Raw genomic sequence first — 11,463 nt, 5'->3', positions numbered from 1 at the left:
CACACACACACACACACACACACACACACACACACACACACACACACACACACACACACACACACACACACACACACGCTAACACACACACACACACACACGCTAACACACGCACACACAAATGCTCATTTGGCCTCCACACCACACTATTAGTAACATCTAGTGTATATTTAAAGCAGTGGAAAGGTCCATTTCTTCTTTGACCCTCTTGGCTGAAAGCCAAAGGAGATAGCTTTTATAAAATATTAACCAAGGGTGCACCTTCATAATTTATTCCCAGGTGAACAGAGGAGTGGGCTGGGACAGACATGCACTAATGCTTTCAGACTCAATAGACATTTCCATTATTCCTCCCAAGCCAATTTGAGGCTGATAATGATGTTTATAGACACTAACACACACACACACACACACACACACACACACACACACACACACACACACACACACACACACACAACACACACACACACACACTAACACTAAGACTAACACACACACACACACACTGATGTTTATAGACAGAGGAGTGGTTGGAGATACAGGAGGGGACTGTTTCAGATTGTGTGTGTGTGTGTGTGTGTTAGTGTTAGTGTTAGTGTTAGTGTGTGTGTGTGTGTGTGGTTGGAAGCTCCTCAGAGGAGGAAGGGGAGGACCATCCTCCTCAGTGAATTTCATAAAAAATTGTAAAACATTATCCTTTTTTAGATAAAACTATACTAAATACATTCACATGTCACCAAATAGTTGTTTAAAATACACTGTTTATTAAACCACACTGTTTTGCAATGAAGGTCTACGGTAGCCTCAAAAACACTCTGTAGGGTAGCACTATGGTCTACAGTAGCCTCAACAGCACTCTGTAGGGTAGAACTATGGTCTACAGTAGCCTCAACAGCACTCTGTAGGGTAGCACCATGGTCTACAGTAGCCTCAACAGCACTCTGTAGGGTAGAACTATGGTCTACAGTAGCCTCAACAGCACTCTGTAGGGTAGAACTATGGTGTAGCCGGAGGACAGCTAGCTTCCGTCCTCCTCAGGGTACATCGACTTCAATACAAAACCTAGGAAGGTTAGTGTTCTCACCCCCTTTCCATAGACTTACACCGTAATTATGACAACTTCCGGAGGATATCCTCCAACCTATCAGAGCTCTTGCAGCATAAACTGACATGTTGTCCACCCAATCAAAGGATCAAAGAATGAATCTAGTACTGACAGCATAAGCTACAGCTAGCACAGCAGTGCACAACATGTTTTGAGTAGTTGACTCAAAGAGAGTGAAAGACAATATTTGAACAGATTCATTTCATGAAAAATAAAGGAGAAGAAAGAGAGAGAGAGAGCTAGCTATATTTTTTCACTTTCAATTTCACTTAGCTAGAAAATGCAGCAAGTTAGTTTAGCCTACTGAAATTCCTGGCTGAAACAGAGAGGGATGCTATGCTAGCTAGTTAACTTAGCTATGTTATGCTATGCTAGCTAGATGGCTATGGCTATCCAACACTGGAACTCTTCCAAGTCAAGGTGAGCTTTTGGTTTTATAAATGTATTGCCACTGGGTCCCGCCGGTATAACAGCTAAACAGCTGGCTGACTGTACTGCATGATTGCAGCAGGTTTACTAACGTGTTAGTTCTAGTAGCTACGTTGACTGACTTTAGTACGGTGACAATGATGTAGGCTGTGTGTAGTGTGTTCGTGGTAATGATACGAAGGTTTGGCTTGGAAAGGTTTTCTCGCCTGGTCACAGAAAGCAGAGAGGAGGACAACGTGTAGATACGAGAAGGAATTATGTGATCATGCTGTTTGTACGTGGCTGCTATGAAAGTGAACTGTTTGTGCTTGTGATCAAGGGGTGTATTCATTCCGCCAATTCTGTTTAAAAAAAAAGTCTTAAAAACACACCCGCATACATCTAATTAGCATAATTTTAAAAAATCACCATAGAAATCTCAGTTTCAGCAGAATGATCTAGAACGATCTCAATCCACTGTATCCACCTATGTAAAAAATAAATAAACATTTTTATTTACGCATCTGCTGTGAAAGTTGACACCACAAGCATCTTGGGACTCATCTGAAGACGTTACAGTCGATTGTCCACCTTCTGTGTGTAGCGTCCGAACAGTCTGGACTACACACACTATGAGAGACTCTCACAAAACACCTGCATGTCGGTTGTTTTGCTCTAGGATGCGCACAGGCCTCACAAGACTAGTCTGATGGTCGCCTGGTAACAGTTGAAAAACAATGTATGGAGGCTGTTTAGTGACAAAAATAAGAAGTTTAAAAAAAAATCCTGATCTTTCTTACATCTCTCAGATATATGATATAACACACTTCTGGGGGGACTATATGTTGTTCCGTGTAGTGAATCTTATTCAATGTGTTTCTATTGGCTAATAGCAGTAAGGACTGTCTGTTATTCAATGTGTTTCTACTGGCTAATAGCAGTAAGGACTGTCTGTCATTCAATGTGTTTCTATTGGCTAATAGCAGTAAGGACTGTCTGTTATTCAATGTGTTTCTAATAGCAGTAAGGACTGTCTGTTATTCAATGTGTTTCTATGGGCTAATAGCAGTAAGGACTATCTGTTATTCAATGTGTTTCTACTGGCTAATAGCAGTAAGGACTGTCTGTTATTCAATGTGTTTCTATGGGCGAATAGCAGTAAGGACTATTTGTTATTCAATGTGTTTCTATGGGCTAATAGCAGTAGGGACTGTCTGTTATTCAATGTGTTTCTACTGGCTAATAGCAGTAAGGACTGTCTGTTATTCAATGTGTTTCTATGGGCTAATAGCAGTAAGGACTGTCTGTTATTCAATGTGTTTCTACTGGCTAATAGCAGTAAGGACTATCTGTTATTCAATGTGTTTCTATTGGCTAATAGCAGTAAGGACTATCTGTTATTCAATGTGTTTCTATTGGCTAATAGCAGTAAGGACTGTCTGTTATTCAATGTGTTTCTATGGGCTAATAGCAGTAAGGACTATCTGTTATTCAATGTGTTTCTATGGGCTAATAGCAGTAAGGACTGTCTGTTATTCAATGTGTTTCTATGGGCTAATAGCAGCAAGGACTGTCTGTTATTCAATGTGTTTCTATTGGCTAATAGCAGTAAGGACTGTCTGTTATTCAATGTGTTTCTACTGGCTAATAGCAGTAAGGACTGTCTGTTATTCAATGTGTTTCTACTGGCTAATAGCAGTAAGGACTGTGTTATTCAATGTGTTTCTATGGGCTAATAGCAGTAAGGACTGTCTGTTATTCAATGTGTTTCTACGGGCTAATAGCAGTAAGGACTATCTGTTATTCAATGTGTTTCTATGGGCTAATAGCAGTAAGGACTATCTGTTATTCAATGTGTTTCTATGGGCTAATAGCAGTAAGGACTATCTGTTATTCAATGTGTTTCTATGGGCTAATAGCAGTAAGGACTATCTGTTATTCAATGTGTTTCTATTGGCTAATAGCAGTAAGGACTATCTGTTATTCAATGTGTTTCTAATAGCAGTAAGGACTATCTGTTATTCAATGTGTTTCTAATAGCAGTAAGGACTATCTGTTATTCAATGTGTTTCTAATAGCAGTAAGGACTATCTGTTATTCAATGTGTTTCTATGGGCTAATAGCAGTAAGGACTGTCTGTTATTCAATGTGTTTCTAATAGCAGTAAGGACTGTCTGTTATTCAATGTGTTTCTATGGGCTAATAGCAGTAAGGACTATCTGTTATTCAATGTGTTTCTACTGGCTAATAGCAGTAAGGACTATCTGTTATTCAATGTGTTTCTAATAGCAGTAAGGACTGTCTGTTATTCAATGTGTTTCTAATAGCAGTAAGGACTATCTGTTATTCAATGTGTTTCTAATAGCAGTAAGGACTATCTGTTATTCAATGTGTTTCTATGGGCTAATAGCAGTAAGGACTGTCTGTTATTCAATGTGTTTCTAATAGCAGTAAGGACTGTCTGTTATTCAATGTGTTTCTATGGGCTAATAGCAGTAAGGACTATCTGTTATTCAATGTGTTTCTATGGGCTAATAGCAGTAAGGACAGTCTGTTATTCAATGTGTTTCTAATAGCAGTATTCAATGTGTTTCTATGGGCTAATAGCAGTAAGGACTGTCTGTTATTCAATGTGTTTCTATTGGCTAATAGCAGTAAGGACTATCTGTTATTCAGTATGTTTCTACTGGCTAATAGCAGTAAGGACTGTCTGTTATTCAATGTGTTTCTATGGGCTAATAGCAGTAAGGACTGTCTGTTATTCAATGTGTTTCTATGGGCTAATAGCAGTAAGGACTGTCTGTTATTCAATGTGTTTCTAATAGCAGTAAGGAATGTCTGTTATTCAGTATGTTTCTACTGGCTAATAGCAGTAAGGACTATCTGTTATTCAATGTGTTTCTATGGGCTAATAGCAGTAAGGACTGTCTGTTATTCAATGTGTTTCGACTGGCTAATAGCAGTAAGGACTATCTGTTATTCAATGTGTTTCTATGGGCTAATAGCAGTAGGGACTGTCTGTTATTCAATGTGTTTCTACTGGCTAATAGCAGTAAGGACTGTCTGTTATTCAATGTGTTTCTACTGGCTAATCGCAGTAAGGACTGTCTGTTATTCAATGTGTTTCTACGGGCTAATAGCAGTAAGGACGGTCTGTTATTCAATGTGTTTCTATGGGCTAATAGCAGTAAGGACTGTCTGTTATTCAATGTGTTTCTAATAGCAGTAAGGACTGTCTGTTATTCAATGTGTTTCTATGGGCTAATAGCAGTAAGGACTGTCTGTTATTCAATGTGTTTCTATGGGCTAATAGCAGTAAGGACTGTCTGTTATTCAATGTGTTTCTAATAGCAGTAAGGACTGTCTGTTATTCAATGTGTTTCTATTGGCTAATAGCAGTAAGGACTGTCTGTTATTCAATGTGTTTCGACTGGCTAATAGCAGTAAGGGCTATCTGTTATTCAATGTGTTTCTAATAGCAGTAAGGACTATCTGTTATTCAATGTGTTTCTATTGGCTAATAGCAGTAAGGACTATCTGTTATTCAATGTGTTTCTATTGGCTAATAGCAGTAAGGACTATCTGTTATTCAATGTGTTTCTATTGGCTAATAGCAGTAAGGACTGTCTGTTATTCAATGTGTTTCTATTGGCTAATAGCAGTAAGGACTATCTGTTATTCAATGTGTTTCTACTATCTGTTATTCAATGTGTTTCTATGGGCTAATAGCAGTAAGGACTGTCTGTTATTCAATGTGTTTCTATTGGCTAATAGCAGTAAGGACTATCTGTTATTCAGTATGTTTCTACTGGCTAATAGCAGTAAGGACTGTCTGTTATTCAATGTGTTTCTATGGGCTAATAGCAGTAAGGACTGTCTGTTATTCAATGTGTTTCGACTGGCTAATAGCAGTAAGGACTATCTGTTATTCAATGTGTTTCTATTGGCTAATAGCAGTAAGGAATGTCTGTTATTCAATGTGTTTCTATGGGCTAATAGCAGTAAGGACTGTCTGTTATTCAATGTGTTTCGACTGGCTAATAGCAGTAAGGACTATCTGTTATTCAATGTGTTTCTATGGGCTAATAGCAGTAGGGACTGTCTGTTATTCAATGTGTTTCTACTGGCTAATAGCAGTAAGGACTGTCTGTTATTCAATGTGTTTCTACTGGCTAATCGCAGTAAGGACTGTCTGTTATTCAATGTGTTTCTATGGGCTAATAGCAGTAAGGACTGTCTGTTATTCAATGTGTTTCTACGGGCTAATAGCAGTAAGGACGGTCTGTTATTCAATGTGTTTCTATGGGCTAATAGCAGTAAGGACTATCTGTTATTCAATGTGTTTCTATGGGCTAATAGCAGTAACGACTGTCTGTTATTCAATGTGTTTCTATTGGCTAATAGCAGTAAGGACTATCTGTTATTCAATGTGTTTCTATGGGCTAATAGGAGTAAGGACTATCTGTTATTCAATGTGTTTCTATGGGCTAATAGCAGTAAGGACTGTCTGTTATTCAATGTGTTTCTATTGGCTAATAGCAGTAAGGACTATCTGTTATTCAATGTGTTTCTATTGGCTAATAGCAGTAAGGACTGTCTGTTATTCAATGTGTTTCTATTGGCTAATAGCAGTAAGGACTGTCTGTTATTCAATGTGTTTCTATTGGCTAATAGCAGTAAGGACTATCTGTTATTCAATGTGTTTCTACTGGCTAATAGCAGTAAGGACTATCTGTTATTCAATGTGTTTCTATGGGCTAATAGCAGTAAGGACTATCTGTTATTCAATGTGTTTCTACTGGCTAATAGCAGTAAGGACTGTCTGTTATTCAATGTGTTTCTATTGGCTAATAGCAGTAAGGACTGTCTGTTATTCAATGTGTTTCTATTGGCTAAGAGCAGTAAGGACTATCTGCTTTCAATGTGTTTCTATTGGCTAATAGCAGTAAGGACTGTCTGTTATTCAATGTGTTTCTACTGGCTAATAGCAGTAAGCCTCCCCCCCCAAAAATCAAATCATTAATTTATATTTTGTGACAGAATAACTCAAAAATAAGGAAAAATGTCAAACACAACTAACAGTTTCCTGATAATAATTTTTCCTTTATTATATTTTAACAAGAAGATCTGGTTTGCGTGATAGAAACCTATTTTCCCGAATGAGCCGACATATGCAATGTTTACCGTGAGTGGAGTCTCCGCTAAAATGTCATTCATTTAATTTGCCTGATTCAATTTCAATAACACGGAACTATGACGAAACAGATTGAATAGAGGCATGGATATATGAGCCAAGGGGAAGTAGTGCTGAACTTCAACTATACAGATTGAATACAGGATGGATATATGAGCCAAGGGGAAGTAGTGCTGAACATCAACTATACAGATTGAATAGAGGATGGATATATGAGCCAAGGGGAAGTAGTGCTGAACTTCAGCTATACAGATTGAATACAGGATGGATATATGAGCCAAGGGGAAGTAGTGCTGAACTTCAGCTATACAGATTGAATACAGGATGGATATATGAGCCAAGGGGAAGTAGTGCAGAACTTCAACTATACAGATTGAATACAGGATGGATATATGAGCCAAGGGGAAGTAGTGCTGAACTTCAGCTATACAGATTGAATAGAGGCATGGATATATGAGCCAAGGGGGTACCAGGGAAGTAGTGCTGAACTTCAGCTATACTGATTGAATACAGGATGGATATATGAGCCAAGGGGAAGTAGTGCTGAACTTCAGCTATACAGATTGAATAGAGGCATGGATATATGAGCCAAGGGGAAGTAGTGCTGAACTTCAACTATACAGATTGAATACAGGATGGATATATGAGCCAAGGGGAAGTAGTGCTGAACTTCAACTATACAGATTGAATACAGGATGGATATATGAGCCAAGGGGAAGTAGTGCTGAACTTCAGCTATACAGATTGAATACAGGATGGATATATGAGCCAAGGGGAAGTAGTGCTGAACTTCAGCTATACAGATTGAATAGAGGCATGGATATATGAGCCAAGGGGAAGTAGTGCTGAACTTCAACTATACAGATTGAATACAGGATGGATATATGAGCCAAGGGGAAGTAGTGCTGAACTTCAACTATACAGATTGAATACAGGATGGATATATGAGCCAAGGGGAAGTAGTGCTGAACTTCAGCTATACAGATTGAATACAGGATGGATATATGAGCCAAGGGGAAGTAGTGCTGAACTTCAGCTATACAGATTGAATACAGGATGGATATATGAGCCAAGGGGAAGTAGTGCTGAACTTCAGCTATACAGATTGAATACAGGATGGATATATGAGCCAAGGGGAAGTAGTGCTGAACTTCAGCTATACAGATTGAATACAGGATGGATATATGAGCCAAGGGGAAGTAGTGCTGAACTTCAGCTATACAGATTGAATACAGGATGGATATATGAGCCAAGGGGAAGTAGTGCTGAACTTCAGCTATACTGATTGAATAGAGGCATGGATATATGAGCCAAGGGGGTACCAGGGAAGTAGTGCTGAACTTCAGCTATACTGATTGAATAGAGGCATGGATATATGAGCCAAGGGGGTACCAGAGAAGTAGTGCTGATCCAGGATCACTTTTCCCTTTTAGATCATAATGAATATGATTATCAGACTATAGATGAACTAAATGGCACTTCTACTCTGACACACTTTGGTCCGTATGAATCTCCTCTGGCTTAAACTACACGACCAAAAGAATGTGGACACCAGCTCATCGAGCAATTCATTCAAAAATCATGGCCATTCATATGGAGTTGCCCCCCCCCCTTGCTGCTATAACAGGCTCCACTCATCTGGGAAGGTTTTCCATTAGATGATGGAACATTGCTGAGGGGACTTGCCTCCTTTCAGCCACAAGGGCATTAGTGAGGTGGGGCACTGATGTTGGGCGATTAGGCCCGGCTCGCAGTCAGCGTTCCAATTCATCCCAAAGGTGTTCGATGGGGTGGGGTCAGGGCATTGTGAAGGCCAGTCAAGTTCTTCCACATCAATCTCAACAGACCATTGCTGTATGGACCTGGCTTTGTGCAAGGGAGCAATGCTGAAACAGGAAATGGACTTTCCCAAACTGTTGCCACAAAGATGGAAGCACAGAATCGTCTAGAATGTTATTGTATGCTGTAGTGTTAAGATTTCCCTTCACTGGAACTAAAGGGCCTGTATCATGAAAAACAACCATTATTCCTCCTCCACCAAACATTACAGTTGGCACTATGCATTGGGGCAGGTAGCGTTCTCCTGGCATCCGCCAAACCCAGATTCATCCATCGGACTGCCAGATGGTGAAGCGTGATTCATCACTCCAGAGAATGTGTTTCCATTGCTCCAGAGTCCAATGGCGGTGAGCTTTACACCACTCCAGCCGGCGCTTGGCTTTGAGCATGGTGATCTTAGGCTTGTGTGCGGCTGCTCGGCCATGTAAACCTGTTTCATGAAGCTTCCGACAAACAGTTATTGTGCTGATGATGCTGATGTTGCTTCCAGAGGCAGTTTGGAACTCCGTAGTGAGTGTTACAACCGAGGACAGATGATTTTTTCACACTTCAGCACTCGGTGGTCACGTTCTGTAAGCTTGTGAGGTCTACCACTTCGGGGCTGAGCAGTAAGGGCTAATAGCAGTAAGGACTGTCTGTTATTCAATGTGTTTCTATTGGCTAATAGCAGTAAGGACTATCTGTTATTCAATGTGTTTCTACTGGCTAATAGCAGTAAGGACTGTCTGTTATTCAATGTGTTTCTATGGGCTAATAGCAGTAAGGACTGTCTGTTATTCAATGTGTTTCTATGGGCTAATAGCAGTAAGGACTATCTGTTATTCAATGTGTTTCTATGGGCTAATAGCAGTAAGGACTGTCTGTTATTCAATGTGTTTCTAATAGCAGTAAGGACTGTCTGTTATTCAATGTGTTTCTATGGGCTAATAGCAGTAAGGACTGTCTGTTATTCAATGTGTTTCTACTGGCTAATAGCAGTAAGGACTGTCTGTTATTCAATGTGTTTCTATGGGCTAATAGCAGTAAGGACTGTCTGTTATTCAATGTGTTTCTATGGGCTAATAGCAGTAAGGACTGTCTGTTATTCAATGTGTTTCGACTGGCTAATAGCAGTAAGGACTATCTGTTATTCAATGTGTTTCTAATAGCAGTAAGGACTGTCTGTTATTCAATGTGTTTCTATGGGCTAATAGCAGTAAGGACTGTCTGTTATTCAATGTGTTTCGACTGGCTAATAGCAGTAAGGACTATCTGTTATTCAATGTGTTTCTATGGGCTAATAGCAGTAGGGGCTGTCTGTTATTCAATGTGTTTCTACTGGCTAATAGCAGTAAGGACTATCTGTTATTCAATGTGTTTCTATTGGCTAATAGCAGTAAGGACTATCTGTTATTCAATGTGTTTCTATTGGCTAATAGCAGTAAGGACTGTCTGTTATTCAGTATGTTTCTACTGGCTAATAGCAGTAAGGACTGTCTGTTATTCAATGTGTTTCTACTGGCTAATAGCAGTAAGGACTATCTGTTATTCAATGTGTTTCTATTGGCTAATAGCAGTAAGGACTATCTGTTATTCAATGTGTTTCTAATAGCAGTAAGGACTGTCTGTTATTCAATGTGTTTCTATGGGCTAATAGCAGTAAGGACTGTCTGTTATTCAATGTGTTTCTATTGGCTAATAGCAGTAAGGACTATCTGTTATTCAGTATGTTTCTACTGGCTAATAGCAGTAAGGACTGTCTGTTATTCAATGTGTTTCTATGGGCTAATAGCAGTAAGGACTGTCTGTTATTCAATGTGTTTCTATGGGCTAATAGCAGTAAGGACTGTCTGTTATTCAATGTGTTTCTATGGGCTAATAGCAGTAAGGACTGTCTGTTATTCAATGTGTTTCGACTGGCTAATAGCAGTAAGTACTATCTGTTATTCAATGTGTTTCTATGGGCTAATAGCAGTAGGGACTGTCTGTTATTCAATGTGTTTCTACTGGCTAATAGCAGTAAGGACTGTCTGTTATTCAATGTGTTTCTACTGGCTAATAGCAGTAAGGACTGTCTGTTATTCAATGTGTTTCTATGGGCTAATAGCAGTAAGGACTGTCTGTTATTCAATGTGTTTCTATTGGCTAATAGCAGTAAGGACTATCTGTTATTCAATGTGTTTCTATTGGCTAATAGCAGTAAGGACTATCTGTTATTCAATGTGTTTCTATGGGCTAATAGCAGTAACGACTGTCTGTTATTCAATGTGTTTCTATTGGCTAATAGCAGTAAGGACTATCTGTTATTCAATGTGTTTCTATGGGCTAATAGGAGTAAGGACTATCTGTTATTCAATGTGTTTCTATGGGCTAATAGCAGTAACGACTGTCTGTTATTCAATGTGTTTCTATTGGCTAATAGCAGTAAGGACTGTCTGTTATTCAATGTGTTTCTATTGGCTAATAGCAGTAAGGACTATCTGTTATTCAATGTGTTTCTATTGGCTAATAGCAGTAAGGACTGTCTGTTATTCAATGTGTTTCTATTGGCTAATAGCAGTAAGGACTGTCTGTTATTCAATGTGTTTCTATTGGCTAATAGCAGTAAGGACTATCTGTTATTCAATGTGTTTCTACTGGCTAATAGCAGTAAGGACTATCTGTTATTCAATGTGTTTCTATGGGCTAATAGCAGTAAGGACTATCTGTTATTCAATGTGTTTCTACTGGCTAATAGCAGTAAGGACTGTCTGTTATTCAATGTGTTTCTATGGGCTAATAGCAGTAAGGACTATCTGTTATTCAATGTGTTTCTATGGGCTAATAGCAGTAAGGACTGTCTGTTATTCAATGTGTTTCTACTGGCTAATAGCAGTAAGGACTGTCTGTTATTCAATGTGTTTCTACTGGCTAATAGCAGTAAGGACTATCTGTT

The sequence above is a fragment of the Oncorhynchus nerka genome, linkage group LG13 (genome assembly GCF_034236695.1).
Source record: "Oncorhynchus nerka isolate Pitt River linkage group LG13, Oner_Uvic_2.0, whole genome shotgun sequence".
Taxonomy (NCBI): domain Eukaryota; kingdom Metazoa; phylum Chordata; class Actinopteri; order Salmoniformes; family Salmonidae; genus Oncorhynchus; species Oncorhynchus nerka.
The sequence above is the reverse complement of the archived record's forward strand: the minus strand, read 5'-3'. Positions refer to the sequence as shown.